This window comes from Staurois parvus, unplaced genomic scaffold, assembly GCF_062004578.1.
Source record: "Staurois parvus isolate SC_StPar_1 unplaced genomic scaffold, SC_StPar_1.0 ptg000839l, whole genome shotgun sequence".
In the NCBI taxonomy this organism is placed as follows: domain Eukaryota; kingdom Metazoa; phylum Chordata; class Amphibia; order Anura; family Ranidae; genus Staurois; species Staurois parvus.
The window spans coordinates 3,051,261-3,067,335 of NW_028318635.1; the positions used below are offsets into that span (position 1 = coordinate 3,051,261).

Genomic DNA, 16,075 nt, shown 5'->3' on the forward strand with positions numbered 1-16,075 from the left:
GTGACTCTTTCAATCTGCACCGACAGTGCACCAGACATATGTGAACAGGCACCATAGGAAGCAATGTTATTTCACATCATGCGAATTGGATGTGGTTCAAAACGCATATATGTGAACCGGCACAATGCTATGCAGGTGAAGCCACTAAATTTGATTAAATAATTCAAGGAGACAAATCCCCACAATTTAGGTGGGGGGGTTATGGGTGGGAGGCTCTGGAATGTGACCATGTTTCATGTTACACCCTAAATAGGGATGGAACATGGTAAAAAAGGTGGACTAAGCCTTTAAATACATTTAGTCACAAACCCAAAACAACAATGTTGTCATAAAGAAGAAGTTCAGTTAAATCCTAACCATACTTAAACCTGCTCCCACCCCCATTCTAACTACCCTGTAAAAGGAAAGAAGTCTATACTTACCTATTCTGAAGTGGTGTTGCGCCGGTCCGGCCATATGATCTCCCCAGCGTCCGGCTTCAGTGAAGGGGAGAGATTGCAGACAATGGCTTCAGAGCCTATGAAGTGAACTCACCCATAGACTTACTATGGGGCATCTGTTGTCAGCTGCCCCTGTGCTCCAGTGAAGCCAGCACTGGAATCTGTCATGTGAACATACTGGAGTGCCCAATGCCTAGGTAAGTAGATATCTTTCCTTTACAAGGTAGTTAGATTAGGCTTAGAATTGGGGTGTACAGTTAGGATTTAACTAGAATTACACTTAAAATGTCAAAATAATTCTTTATCTCTATAAGGCTTCTTTCACACTGATCTGCAGCAAAAAAGGCACATGTGGTGCATTTTTTGGAGGATGTGCCTCAAAAAAACACCAAAAACGCAACGCAGGGGCATTTTTTCATGCATTTGACACATTTTTAATTGATTCAATAGGGAGGAGCATGTTTGCTATTTTTTTTTTTTTTACTGCACCAAACAGGATTTTAAAAAATGCACCCCATAGGAATACATGGTCACAAATTTTTCTTCCCTACCCCCCTTTTTTTAATGCAAAATCAGAAGAAAAATAGATCAGTGTGAAAGCAGCCTATGTGTTCTGGATCAGCAACTCAGAAGACACTGAAGCTTGAACTGACAGCCAAGGGAACCAGCATTCTTACTAAGAGTATTCAGCAATGGCAGCCTCCATGATACTCACATGGCAAAGTCAATAGTATATAACAGCTCCTACCCACCAAACAACAAGCTCAGTCTAGTGCGAGTGCTTAGATATCCCTGCTACAAATCAGCCTTTCCAGTACCTTCTCTATGGTGTCCACATCTTCCCCCTCACTATTCTTCCTATGATCGTATATCTCTTTCCTTCCTTATGCTGGCGTTCCAAGCCTCATTCTCATTCTCCTGCGTTCCAAGCCTCATTCTTCTGTGTTCCAAGCCTCCTTCTCATTCTCTTGCGTTCCAAGCCTCCTTCTCATTTTCCTGCGTTCCAAGCCTCCTTCTCATTCTCCTGTGTTCCAAGCCTCATTCTTCTGTGTTCCAAGCCTCATTCTCATTCTTCTGTGTTCCAAGCCTCATTCTTCTGTGTTCCAAGCCTCGTTCTCATTCTCCTGTGTTTCAAGCCTCATTCTCCTGTGTCCCAAGCCTCATTCTCATTTATGAGTCACCCAAGCCTCACTCTCAGATTAATATGCAATCCAGCAAATATTGTTGTCATTCTTTATGCGTTCCAAGTCTCACTCTCAGACCATGATTTTGCGTTCCAAACCTTATTTTAAATCTGCAGTATGTTCCTAGCCTCACTTTCAATTTTCTTCATTTGAAATACTATAGAATAAACATAAATACTGTCTTTGTGCAGTAGAAAACACATTTGGAACTTCAAATGTACACATTAAAAAAAAAAAAAACCTTATCTGTCCCTATGGCAAGGGGGTCTGGCTGCAGACTAAAGCTTCTTTTTCCACAGGAAACATCTGACCTCCACTCCACCATTGTTTTTTTAACCACTTCAAGTCCGGACACTTTTACCCCATTCCTGCCCAGGCCAATTTTCAGCTTTCAGCGCTATCACACTTTGAATGACAATTGCGTGGTCATGCAACACTGTACCCATATGAATGTTTTAGCATTTTTTTGAGACAGATAAAACTTTATTTTGGTGGTATTTATTCACCAGTGGGATTTTTATTTTTTTTCTATATCATTGTTATTATTATTGGGGGGCAGTAAAAAAAAAGTGTTTTTCTTATAAATAAAATAAACTGCAAATAAATAATCTTTCTAAATATTGGCCAAAATTTATTCAGTTATCTTTTTAGTAAAAAACAATTACCCAAATTAGTTTATAACCAAAAATTATAACTTTTCAAAAAATGTTTTTAAATTTTTATTTTTTTTACTATTATTTATGTTTTTAGGTCACCCTAGCAGTACAGTGACACTGTACTACTTGTGGGGGGTGATGAAGATTTTTTTTTTTTTTACACTGATTGCTTTTACACCCATAAAGGCTGTAAAAGCAATCATTTCTCCTTCTCTCTGGCTGCATTCTTGCAGCCATTGAGAAATACTGTGAGAGCTGTGATTGGTCACAGCTTGTCACATGGTACAAGGCTGTTGTGAATAGCCCTGTACCATGTGATCTCTGTGATCATTCACAGATTTCACACGTAGTAAGCAATGAGGTCAGAAGTGACACCTTACTTACTACTATTCATGTGATCACTGATTGGCCAATCAGTGATCACATGATCTGGACCTAACACAGAGGTCCCGTACAGCGATCAGTGTCGCATGCTCCCAGGTAGTGCGCACAGACTGTGAATGCAGGCACCGTTTATAAACGGCAACCCTCCCCTGCACTGCTCCCATCCGGCCGTTTATGTACATGAGCCGGATGGGAAGTGGTTAATGAACTTTAATGTAACAACCAACCAATGCCTGCAGGCTGAAGTTCCACTCGACATGAAACATATGACCTCCACTCGACTCACAACTCGAGGAAGTGGAAGTCACATGTTTTCTGTTGAGTGGAGCTTCAGTTTGCAGTCATTTTTTGTTTGTTTCAACAAAAATGGAAAAGTGTATCAAATGCTGTAATTTTCCTTTCTTGACGCCAATCCATGGCAGCGTACACAGGGGTGTGGAAATTTTTGAAAAAAACACTTGTCCAGGGACTAAATCGGTGCCCCAATCTACTTGTCCCTCATGACAATCTACTTGTCCAGATAAAAAATAAATTTGAACCAAAACCGTATTTAAATCAGAGATGATTTTAGGATTGTTCTAAAATCAAAAGGGGTTTTATGGCAACTTAAATGTGTAACATTTTTAACATTGCGCTGTTTCACTTCTCCTCCCCTCTTCTCCCTGCCTCTCTCCAGCACCGCACCCGGGGACTAGCAGGGAGGGGAGAGACCTTGCAGTGTGATGAGCACCTATTGGGTGCTCATCAGGAAAGGGGAGTGAAATCAGAGACCCTAGAGAATAAAATAGTGGTAGTTCCAATTTTTTATGTCATGTGATATTACCGCAAAATTTCAGTAAAAATACAAATTAGTTAATTTAAGGGCACAAAAAAAAATTTTTCTGAAGATATATTTATGGATGATCTGCCATTATATTATCAAGGTTTTTTGGTGAAATTTTTCATATTTAGACATTTTTTTTGCACAAAAGTTTTTTGCACTTAAAAGTTTTTTTATATTTTTTTGTGGTATTGGCATATATATATATTTTTTTCTGGACTTATGATTTGATGATTTCTTTATATATATTTATATATTTATACACATTTACTAGCGCAAATTATTTATTTATTGGTACACAAAAAAAAAATTGCCCTATTTTTTTGTAAAATATAAAAGATGAGGTTGCAATGAGTAAATAGATATCCAACATGTCAAACCTTAAATTTGCATGTGCTTGTGAAATGGCAATGAACTTCGGTACCCTATATTTTCTGTAGGTGACACTTTTAAAGCCCCTTATAGGTCTTCAGTATAGTGTACTTAGGAGGTCTAGTGCTAGAAGTATTGCTCTCATCCTAGCGTGCGTGGTGATATGTAACATGTGTACCGCAATCGATGTTTTCATGCGTAGGCACCCCAGAACGTGCTTTTAGGTTTGTACATGCGTATATGTGGGGGGTGGGGAGGGGCTCATTTTTTGGGGCAGGGGGTGAGGTTATGTGCTTGGGTGTAACTTTAATTTTTTACAATTATAATGAAATTACTATTTATTTTTTTACTTAATTTTTTTTCATCACTTAGGAGACAATGCCCCTATGTGGTGATTTTTTGGTGACAGGTTTTCTTTATTGAGACATCCAAGGTCTAAAAGACCCTGGATGTCTCCCCTGTACTACACTGAATGTAATGCAGTGAACATCGCACTGCATTACATTCTTTCTCTCAACGGGGACCTGGAAGTGACATCATAACGTGACTTCTGGGTCATGACAAGAAGGGGAGGGGAGTGGACGTGTCCGCTCTCCTCCCTCCACTCTAGCTGACGGACGTTAGCCGGTCCCGGGCTCGCAGATGGGCAAGCGGAGTCTGGGAGATAGTGGGCGGTGGGAGGTTCACATGGGGGGGCGCGGAGAGGCTGGCACTGTGAGGAAGCAACTGGCAGCAGTGTTACCACCCGAATGCTTCCACCTTACAGGTGAACCCTGCTGCTTGTCCGCAGCAGAGCTAAAGGTTTAAGAAAAATACCTGCCCAGCAGCCAGAACTACATGTCCCAGGCGTCGGGCAATAGGAATTCAACATCCCTGGTGCATGTGGTATAGTTCTGCCCCTATATCCACCCACAGGACCTGTGTAAATCTATAAAACTCTGACATAGAGCAACCTCCCGCATTCTCCGTACAAAGAACAAGATCAAACAAGGGAGGGTTCGTATGCTGCCATGGATTGCGTGTCAGGAAAGGAACATTACGGCAAGTATTTTATACAATTTTCCGCTTTCCTGATGCCAACATGGCAGCATACATGTGACAAATAACAAGCTAAACAGGGAGGGCTAAACTGTATAATCAAACTGCATTACAATGGACATGGAAGCCTAGACTACTTGACGGACAAGCACCTGGATCTTCCCTGTAGCGCCTGGGGCAGGCACACTATGGCAACTAGCCTGCTGTTTTGCAAAAGTCTGCATAGACACTTTGCATGCGCTGCACCAAATGTAGAGATGGACCTGGCTGAATGAGCCTCTACCACTTCTGGAACCTCTTGCCTGGTCGCACTATGGTTTCAGGATGATCTTGACATTCCAAGATGACAACGTTTACTGCAGCTTTCTCCTCCGAATGTGCCTGATGGAAACACGAACTGCCTCCCGGAGAATTTAAACTAGAAAGCAGCTTAAAGGTAGGCATCTTTGACACCTGGTACATCCAGCTTGTGTAGGTTAGGTACCATCTGTGCCAGAAAGGATGGAATCACCAATTTTTAAGATGAAAGCTGAAGCCACCTGGGAACAAAAGTGCTCGAGGGGTATTGGCCCCAACTTGTTCAGAAGAAATAAGATGTAGGACTCTGTAACCTAAAAGCCTGAAATGCTTGCAGATCCAAAACTCTGCCCCCTGAAGTTATCACTTGATGTTATTGAGGGACACTGCTTCTTGAGTGATGTCCCACTGAGGACTGCTTTCTGTTGGTGCAAACAGAGCATGGCAAGGAAATTCAGTACCAAAATAAAATCCCACTGGGGAACATTATTCCTCCTCAGGGCAAAGTCTCAGGACCAAACTCCTGAAACACTCCCCTTGCAGCTCACACTCTCATTCCCTGATGAAAGCTGAAATGTATGAAATGTGAGCCCTTACAGAACTAGGCTGAGCCCCAAATTCAGATCTGTGTGAGGAAACTATAGCAACTGGGCAACCCCTGGGCCAGACTAACCATTGACAGCTCTTGGAATAGTGCTAGCATAGGGATATACGTGTAACTATTAGTTGCGACTAATAAAGAGTATACGACATTCCAAAGATGTATGCCACTTTATGAAACTTAATGTTATACAGCAATCAGGATGCAGCTGTGAGCACCATTCATCTGCACAGCAACTGAGGACATCCAGGGCCAAGTCTCTCGGAATAGTTCCATTCAACTACTGGTCAGAGAAAAAAAAACTCATCATTTAGGCACTTCCAACCACCCTGCCTGAGGACAGGAATGTTGACCAAGGATAGCCCTCCTTGCTGCCACGGAATGCAATGCCATGGCTGCTGTGCTGTGCAGTGGGTGCACAGGAAGATTCCTTTGAATGACTGGGAAGAAGAATATCAGAACATCTGCTTGTGCTGGAGGGAGCAGGAGAGAAGTGTGAATCCTGAGGAAACAGGGCTGTGCAGAGAAGGCCAGACCCACCATTATAGTCTAAGGCCTGTGTCAGGCTGGTGGGTTTCTATCAGGGAATAATGCCAGCCATTAACAGTATTTTGAAGCTTCAAGTGTATTTGCACTAGTTGCTGGTGACTAGTTGCTAAGGCCTCATCCACATGGGGGTTGGTAAAAACAGACAGATGAAGTTAGCGGTGCTGTACATGTGGTTGCAATGCTCTGTGGTGTTGCAAACATTTTATACAGCATGTAGTGACTGGTATACAGAGCTGCTTGTCAAACATGAGAATTAGGGCTTGTTTACATGTGCAGCTAACATAGCTGAACCTCTGAAAAGTGATCCCATATAGTCACTTTTCATAGGGCATTTAACAGTTAGTTTAGTATTGTGCACATCTTTGCAGTGGAGTGCAGTGCTGTAAGGTGTGTGTTACTGCAATGCATGTTAAGTGGCAGTGCCATTATCTTCTTCAACAGAGAAGTGGCATTTTCCTCCTGGGTAGGGTATAATTTTGCTGCCGCTTACTAATGAAAAACTTCATACCACTACTGCTACTCCTCTTGAAACAACCTCTTCATCCTTCCTTTCATCGGGGAGAATGAAAGGTCATGCTTTGAAAATATGAAATATGTTCTGACTTCAAAAGGCAGTCATCTGGGTTATCCCATTATGGGCCTGCTACCCTAATGAATGACTGGACCCGAGAGACACTTGAACCCTGCTTAGTCTATTCAAGGAGGATGATCGGCCTTCTTCTACCTCTGGTGAAGCCAGGTGCAAGGCAAATTTGAATAGCTTGGATAAAGGTGCCCTCAGAGCCAGGAATAAAGATGGCTATGATGGGCTCTGGGCCTCCTTGGTTAGGAAGGCTAACTGCGGTGCCCTGTACTCCTGTGCAGGGCTGCGTCCTTGACTTTGTGCCGGCATAAGTGGTTGGAGAACTCAGAGGATCATTCACTATTTGTCCATGAAGGACCAGGACTTGCTGGCTCCCAGTCTCCTTTGTCCTTAGAGAGGTTTCAGCAGCAATATCCACAGACATGTTAGTCTGGTATTAGGTTCACGCCGCAGGCTCAGCACTTTCTACCCTTTGTCACTGTGCTCAGGGATGCAGAAATGTCAACACTCACTGGGAACGTTCATATACCAATTGAACATGAATAACGTAAAAAAAAAATGACAGTAAACACCTGGCTGCCCTACAACTTCGTATGATGTAAATCAAAAATAGCGAGTAAAGAAAAAAACAGCTTCTATCCCTTTGATATACTAGAAATGACAAATAAATGTACAGTACAAAAAATTGTGGTCCAATGTAAACAATAAACGATTTCTCACTGATTCAAAAAAGCCACACATGAGCCTTCTAAGGCTACTTTCACACTGATCCATAGCAAAAATGCAAAGGACATGTGACACAAAAAACCACACCAAAAACGCAATGTGGGTGCAATTTTGATGCATTTTTCCCATGTTTTCCATTGATTTCAATGGGGAGGTGCGTTTTAGTACTTTTTTTACCGCACCAAACCTGCACCAAAAATGCAGAAGACAATTTATTTTTGAATATTTATATGCAGTGGTAACTATAAATAAACAGCTATATAGTCTGGAAACAAACTATCTAATCCACTCTGAGAATAACCGACAAAGAGATATACTGTATATACTATTAGATTCTGAATTTGGTACAAATCATCAGACCCAGAGATCAACATTTTTGTTTAAAGAAAAAAGATTTTAAAAGACCTAAAATGCTGTTTTGCAGAGTTTGAGACAGGATTGTAATATAATATTATGCATGACAGACTCTCTTGTCATAGGCAGGTAGCTTGATACAAGCTCCCCACGGCTGCTGGCACTTATGCTGGCTGTACATGAACAACATTTTAATTGAAGAAAGTTTGTTCAATGTTCTAACAGTTAATAGGGTCAAATTGAAACTTTTGAACCACAGTGATTCGAAGGAGTATAACAGATTTTCTCATTTGAACAAATTTTCAGCCAGTGTATGTGGTTTTCGTTCAGAAATTACATTCATTTTAATATTGTTTGTTAAAAGCAAGTGAAATTTTTGAACATTTGTCAATTCATCGAATGTACAAATACTATGTATGAATGTTCTCATTGGAAAATTGATATGTATTGGCCAGCATAAGACATTTACTAGGAGCAGCATGTTTGTTTGTTTTTTTGTTTGTTTGTTTGTTTTATCACCTGTCATGATGGGCTTAAAAAAACAAAAATTAGCCCTTTATAGTACAAAAACAGCAGATAATAACTATTATAAGGGGTTAATTAATACCGTGAAACAGTGAAAGTCACTGAGGTCTGAGGGTGCTGGCATCTGGACCCTCCTGGGGTCTGAGGGTGCTGGCATCCGTACTCAGCTTTGTTCTTAGGGTGCTGTGTTTGGGACCCACCAAGGGTCTGAGGGTACTGGCATCAGGGTCCACTTGGGGTCTGAGGGTGCTGACATCGGGGTCCACCTGTGGTTTGAGCGTGTGGGCATCGGGGCCCACCTGGGGTCTGAGGGTGCTGGCATCAGGACCCACCTGGGGTCTGAGGGTGTTGACATCGGGACCCACCTGGGGTCTGAGAGTGTTGACATCGGGACCCACCTGGGGTCTGAGGGTGTTGGCATCGGGACCTACGGGGGGTCTGAGCGTGCTGGTATCACAACACAACTGTGGTCTGAGGGTGTTGGTATCGGGCCCAACCTGAGGTTTAAAGGTGTTGGCATTGGTGCCCACCTGGGGTATGTGGGTGCTTGCATCAGGACCCACCTTGGATTTGAGGGTGCTGACATCGGGGCCCTCCTGGAGTCTGAAGGTATTGGCATCGAGACCCACCTTCAGTCAGAAAATGCTGGCATTGGGACCCAACTGGGGTCTGAGAGTTCTGGCATTGGGACCCACCTGTGATGCTGGCATCGGGACCCATCTGGGGTCTGAGGGTGCTGGCATTGGGACCTTTCTGGGGTCTGAGGGTGCTGGCATCGGGGCCCACCTGGGGTCTGAGGGTACTGGCATTGAAACCCACCTAAGTTCTGAGGGTGCTGGCTTCGGAACCCACCTGGGGTCTGAGAATGCTGGCATCGAGACCTACATGGGGTCTGAGGGTGTTGGCATCGATAACCACCTGGGGTCTGTGGGTGCTAACATCGGGATCCTCCTGATGTCTGAGGGTGCAGGCATTGGGACCCATCTTGGGGCTGAGGGTGCTGGCATCGAGACCCTCCTGGGGTCTGAGGGTGCTGACATTGGGACCCACCTGGGGTGCTGGCCTCGGGACCCTTCTGGGGTCTCCGGGTGCTGGCTTTGGGACCCACCCAGAGTATAAAGCTAGTTCTGCTGGTTTCTACATGTTTATGCGATTGGATAGGGGAGACCTAGGGAGTAGAGGATGCAACCAGTCCTGGCTTATCAAAAAGTGATAATAATAATTGAGACAAGTTTTCTAACACGTCCAGCAGCATGTAAAATGCACACACTCCACACATAGTGAGATTGTCACCAAAAATGATTGGACAGGACAATTGTTATCTTAAGTCTATGGCTACCTTAAGCCAATTTTTTTGTTATACCAACAAAACAGTCACTAGGGTTTAGCACATACTTTTTAGTTTTAGGTAATTTAGGAAGTAGAGTATGTATTATTTCAAACAAAACCACTTGTGCAAGTATAGTATATTGTGACACTTGTTCCCTTTTCTAACTTGCTGTACAGTATTTCCTGGTAAGATTTCTGTAACATTTTCTTTTAGCAGATATTGGCCCAGAGCTATCAAAAGTGTCACAAACACTGCTGCCACAGTTTAAGTGCACATAAAGGTTTTGGTGCTAATTCATTTCCACATGTATTAGGATATTGCCCATAATCAAAAATGTAGTGTAGTTAAAATGAAAAGCAGCAATCAAGATGCAAAATGTATCCATTCCTAAAAAGTTAACTTGATCTGAATATACATTTTAACCACTTGCCCTCCAGAGGATTTACCCCCCTTTATAACCAGGCCATTTTTTTGCATTACGGTGCTGCGTTACTTTATCTGACAATTGTGCAGTCATGCAACGCTGCACCCAAATGAAATTTATGTCCTTTTTTCCCCCACAAATGGAGCTTTCTTTCGGTGGTATTTGATCGCCTGTGCGTTTTTTATTTTTTGCATCACAAACAAAAAAAATTGACAATTTTGAAAATAATATTTTTGACTTTTTGCTATAAAACATATCCAGTAAAAAAAATAAAACAAATTTCATCATACACTTAGGCCAAAATTTATTCTGCGACATGTCTTTACTAAAAAAAATCCTATGTGTAAATTAATTTTTTTAAATTCTTTTATTTAAAATTTCACAGATAAAAACATATTTTCCATAAATTTTTACAAAACAAATAATTCACACAATTTTAATTTAACAAAGACATCTTTACAAAATAAGCATAGCCCCTCCCCTTCCAATTCAGTATACAAAACAAATTTCAAAATCCACATCAATAAACCCAACACCATTCCCTCACCACATCACAAAATCTCCTCCCCTACCCTCATATCCAACCCTTCAGAAACCAAACATCACACACCACACACACACACATATATATATGTGTATATATATATATATTACATACATTTTAATCAAAAGAAATACTGGCATTAACAAAATATATACAAAAACCCATTCTCACCCTCTTATTCACAAGTCAAAACCATCCACTCTATACTTCCCTCCACCCTTCCACTACGCAAACAACAATATTCCTGCAAACTTTTTCCACACCGTCCCTCCACCGCCACCCGCACTTACCCTAAGAAGAAACAAAACACACACAAGTTAAAGCAAAAACATAATTCATATTTACATTATTTACACCACAGTTTCCACTGTTGTAACTTCCAGATTTCTCTGGATGTATCTTCACCCATCTTTTTGGCATCATAGTATGCATAGCAGGGGTGGACTGACCATTCCGGCACTCAGGTACTGCCCGAGGCCCAGGTTCAGTAGGGTGTAGCAATTGTACGTACAAACATTGACGCGGACATCCATCTTGCAAAGATCCTCCATCTTGTGTCATTTTCGCTCCAAATCATCCCCCTCCTCCCTTTCTGTTGAATGGCATGTGGTCTGGTGGTGCTGAGTTCAGGAGTGCACAGGACACAGCTGGATACCCTTCATGGTTGTAAACCCAATTAGCTGATGCCATGGTGTCTGTCCCACTCTTGCTCTGAGCTGCTCGTAAAGCTATAAGCCCGCCAGTCACTGGACTTGAAAGCAGTCTGGAATAGCAGTAAAACATATATCTCATTTGGAAACCACTTTTTAATACACTTTCATATCTTTGGGCAGGAAATACGTACCAGAAAACAAAGCATATATTAAGGGAGGTCATTTTAATACAAGTCGCCTGATACCTTACACCCCTAGATTACGCCTACCCGAGAGCAGAAAGCGATATCTCTTTAACCGGCACAGCCAGATATGTCATATGTGATGTCTGGGCGTTCAGAATATCATTCTGCATATTATCTTACCAGTGGATAGGATGCTACATGTATCTATGGAAGGTTATTGACCATGGTATAACTTGGGAGGGATTTTGGTCCTAGCTTGGGTCTCCACCTAGACCCCCCTCCCCAAATGAGGCGATTGGCCCTTGGCTTCAGAGACACCCCCTGCTGGGGAACTACAAAATAGACTGTCAGGCCTGGAGAAGTAAGATGAAGAGATCTCCCTTTTAACATCAGGAACCAACTTTGGGAGAAACGGTACCCTTTTGCTCAGGACACTTGAATCTGCTTAAACCAAGTACTCTGGCAAGTATTCTACCTCTCTAAACTTCTTTCTGTTATCTCTCTGCTGTGTTATTGCTCTCTGTATGTATATGTGTATATATATATATATATATATATATATATATATATATATATATATATATTATTGGCTACATCTTTTTCTGGAAATATTTTTATTGCACCATTTTGACCTTTTTAGTAATAAATCCTATTTTCTGAAAAGTGTTGAACTGTTTCTAAAGCTCTTTAATGCAAACTAAGAATCCCTGTCTCTGGAGAGCGGCACTGTGTGTTTTAAAACTTCTCCATACATCTGCCTGCAGTGACAGTGTGTATACAGACGCTTATACAAACATCATAGTGTTACTGCTAAGATTGGCGAGTTTCCTCCTTCTCTGTACAAAAAGGCAGTGGTGGCAGTGTGAAGGGTTAATTGCGTCATTAACCTGACCCAGTAACAATCGCTCTCAGGCTGCGGCACATAGATTGTGGTCCAGTGAGCTGGAAAATCTTTGTGCAGGGTGCAGCTGAGTGTGGCATTGTTACAGCGCGGTTTTAGATTGGCTAGTCCTTCGGTCACAAGTTGGTGAGAAGGGCTGGGGGTCTGACGCCGCGCCCGTCACATAGGGGGCCCCATGAGATGCCCCTGGTACCTTTCTAGGCTGTTTTGGGGGTGGTTTGAGTTTGGGCGAGGACACAGGGGCCCCATGATCCCCTATTGCCTGGGGGCCCCATGAGTTGCCAGTCCGCTGTGATGCATAGCCATATATCTTTCCATGGATCATGGCCGTACAATCTTTCACTTTCACCCTCTCTTGCCTAAACACCAAAATATTTATAACATCCCACAAACATTCCTTCACACAATGTACCACAATCCACAATACTCTTTCCTCATTATTTCCCAAATTAGACAGCCCATACAATATCATTTCATACGTCATTTGCACAACCCCAGTCAAACCCTTTACCATATTTTAATTCCTCTTCCATACTTTTCTTGCATAACTACACTCCCAAAAGACATGTGCCACCCTCTCAGTCCTCCCACACCCTTCCCTCGGACATGCCTCAGTATCCACAAACCTCCTTTTTCTCTGAAATTCTCTCATAGGCAGACATCCATGCACACACATCCATACAATATCTTTGTGCCTATTATCCAATCCTTTATTACATACATTCTTCCAAACTTTTTCACACTTAATCCAGCTACTCCTTCCAAATCCTACCTTTCTTCCAAAATTCTCATCACTCTCTTACTCTCATACCATTTCTCCCGCGTCACCTCTTGTAACCCATACCTTCACATATATCTTTCAATCCTTACATAAAACCATGGACTATTACAACACACCGGTTTCCTTAGATCGATTTCACACAACCTATACTTTCGCAATACCCCACCACCTGCATACCTTAACATACATCCTGCCAGACTCTCCTTCTTACTCAGTTTTACACACATACTCACATACTTTATGACCAAAAATCTTTCAACATTAACCACATTCTTGCCACCATTCACCGCACTCTTCATCACCTTTTCTCTTTTCAGCTTTTCCATCCTAGATGACCAAAAAACCAAAAACATATTCTTATAACCTGTTTCAACACCCTGTCTGAATCCCAATATGTGTAAATTAATTGGTTTACGTGAAAGTTATAACGTCTACAACTGGAGGAATATATACTGGAATATTTTATTTTTTATACTAGTAATGGCGGCAATCATCGACTTATAGCAGGACTGCTGCAGGCTTTCTGGCACTGGGGGGGGAAGGGGGGAGGGACTGACTAACTGTCACTGACATCCCCAGTGAAACCAAAACATTCACTAGTTTTTCACAAAAAGATCAAATTAGAAAAACATTCAAAGTATTCAGTAGTTTTTCTCAAAAGATCGAATTAAAAAAACTAGTGTTGGGTGAATATTGGTTGAAAGCATTGATGAAAAGACCCATAAATGAAAGGGGTTTTAACAGTCACATGGCAGGCCCTGATAGTATGGCAACACGAATAAGGATAGGCAGATGTCTCAATAACTGCTCTTCTCCACAGCCTCTCTGTTAAGGGCTTGTTTACACTACATGCACACTAAACATGCAGTCTGATGTCTGTTTTCAGATAGTGAGCCGCAGTGAGAAAGGCATTTCAGTACATAACATGGTTTATTTCATGTGAAGTACACAAAGTAACACTTTATTCATGTCTCTGTACAGTAGCATGGTGCCTTCCTGTTATATGTCAGCATTTTACTATAGCTCACTACACTGCACCTTTGGGCTGCATTGCAGTGTGAACAGGGCACATAGAAAACAGTTGTTTTACATGTGTCCTAGTGGTGGCTGGCATTTATACAGTGCAAAAAATTACAGTAATTGCACTATGAGTGAATGAGCCCTCCAGAGGATTACCCCCCCCTCCTAAATAGGCCATTTTTTGTTATACAGCGCTACGTTACTTTAACTGACAATTGCGCGGTCATGCAATGCTGCACCCAAATTAAATGTATGTCTTTTTTTCCCTACAAATGGAGTTTTCTTTTGGTGGTATTTGATTGCCTGTGTGTTTTTATTTTTTGCACTATATACAGTAAAAAAATTAAAAAAATCAAATTTCATCATACATTTAGGCCAAAATGTATTCTGCTACATGTCTTTGCTAAAACAAAATCCCAATACGTGTAAATTAATTGGTTTACGTGAAAGGTATAGCATCTACAAATGGTGATATATATACTGGAATATTTGTTATTTTTTTATATTAGTAATGGCGGTGATCAGTGACTTATAGCGGGACTGTGGTGGACATTCTGACACTGGGGGGAACCGACTGTCACTGATATCCCCAGTGACACCAATACAGTGATCAGTGCTAATAAAAAGCACTGACACTGTATTAATGACACTGGGCAGGAAGAGGTTAACATCTGGGGCAATCAAAGGGTTGAGCTGTGTATGTTTTACTGTGTAAGTAACCTGCTTTGTATTGCTCTGCTATGCAGAGCAATACAAAGTAGTGTGCTGGAGCTGACAGGGGGTAGATCTGTATTGTTTATCCAAAATCTCGTGTATAGTACGTGATTTTGTGCAGCCTGCCGCCCTGTAGCAGTAATTCTGCTATAGGACGGACAGGAAGCGGTTAACAACAGTACTTACATAAAAGCTATGTTTAGACTTCATGTACACTGGTTTATTTTTCTTTTTTTTCCTGACAGGAGAAAATCAGTGTTAGTCCTCATGTAAAACATGAGTTTAGGAGCTTTTGGCGTTTTTTTTTATTTTTTGCCAAAGCCCCTGAACTCAACACAATAGAATCCTATGTGTCCATGTACAAATAGGTTTTTACCAGAGATTCGGGGCAGTTAAATGATCCTCTTCTGAATGCAGTATAATCACGTTCAGGAGAGAAACTTTTTGGCCAAAAAACACTAAATGCTGCAAAAACGCTTGTAAATGCAGCCAAACACATCTTAACACTAGCCACATTTATCGCTTTGGCATTTATCCATGTCAATGGAAAAAAATCTGGCCAATCAAATGAATCAATGTCCAATCGCTAAACGTGAGTAAATGCGGCTAAATGTGGCACCGCATTTAAACGTGTTTTTGCCACGTTTAGCGTTTTTCTGCTGCCAGGAGAGTTTAACGACTAGGTGATTTCATGTGTACATGAGGCCTTAAAACGTACCTAAGCTGCATTTTTTCAAACCAGTTTAGCAGAGTTTGGCAGCATTTGGTGTTTTGTAGTTTGTTTATTTCATTAGTGAGAATTTTAATTTATTCTGGCCATTAAAATTAATAAGTGCTAAACGCGCATATCTTTTAGGTGCATTTAGGAGTGCTTAGATATGTTTAGGCGCGTTTGGCATTTAAAATGCCGGTAAAGTCTTGTCCTGAATGCAGTTTTTGTGCTTTCAGTGAAATGGCAGTAAACTCCTCTAAATGACTGTGTAAATGAACACAT

The 16,075-nt window shown here is 41.6% G+C and overlaps 1 protein-coding gene across 2 annotated transcripts in view; it reads right to left on the reverse strand.

Moving 5' to 3' along the window:
- RCC1L (RCC1 like) overlaps window positions 1–1,389 on the reverse strand; it is a 34,480-nt gene extending 33,091 nt beyond the window's left edge. Inside the window, exon 1 of one of the 2 annotated variants that reach the window (XM_089655385.1) lies at window positions 1,259–1,389. The gene's annotated coding sequence lies outside the window, so the exon portion shown is untranslated. The remainder of the gene's footprint in view (window positions 1–1,258) is intronic. The other variant, XM_089655386.1, reaches the window with a different exon arrangement.
- Window positions 1,390–16,075: the final 14,686 nt, after the last annotated feature.